Genomic DNA, 790 nt, shown 5'->3' with positions numbered 1-790 from the left:
CGGGAAAAGAAGTTATAACGAAAATGAAGACGGATCGTGCTCTGTGTTCCTGTGATCCCCGCGTCTGTTCCGGTGTTGTTGCGTGTTCCTGTGATCCCATAGGTCTGTTCCGTATGTGATACCTTGTCTGTTCTCGTGTTCTGTGTTCCTGTGATCCGTTCTGTTCCGTGTTGTGTGTTCTGTGATCCGGTTGTTCCCGAGTTGTGTGTTCTGTGATCCCGTTACTGTTCCCGTGTCTGTGTGTTCTGTGACCCGTGGCTGTTCCCGTGTTGTGTGTTCCTGTGATCCCGGCTGTTCAGGTTTGTGTGTTCCTGTGATCCCGTGTCTGTCCTGTGCTTGTTTTCCGTGATCCGTGTTGTGTGTTTCGGTGACCCTGTGTCTGTTCCGTGTTGTGTTCCGTGATCCCGTTTTCATGTGGTACTGGATCCCGTGTCGTGTGCCGTGTCCGTAAATACCGTTGTCGTCCGTGTTCTGTGTTTCTGGTGATCCCGTGTTTGTTTCCGTTATCTGTGTTATGGTGATCCCGTGTCTGTTCCCCGTGTTGTGGTCCTAGTGATCCCGTGTTGTTCCCGTGTGGTGTTTCTGTGATACTGTGTCTGATCCGTGTGTGTTCCTGTGATCCGCGTGTCTGTTTCCGTGTTCTGTTCTGTGATCCCGTGTTCTGTGTTCTGGTGATCCCGTGTGTGTTTCCGGTTCTGTGTGTGCTGGGATCCCGTGCTGTTCCGTGTTCTGGTGTTCTGGTGAGTCCGTATTTTCTCTGTTCTGTATTATTGTGATTGTGATTGTAATG

This window comes from Penaeus monodon, chromosome 34 (assembly GCF_015228065.2).
Source record: "Penaeus monodon isolate SGIC_2016 chromosome 34, NSTDA_Pmon_1, whole genome shotgun sequence".
Lineage (NCBI taxonomy): Eukaryota > Metazoa > Arthropoda > Malacostraca > Decapoda > Penaeidae > Penaeus > Penaeus monodon.
This window is presented reverse-complemented; position numbering follows the sequence as displayed.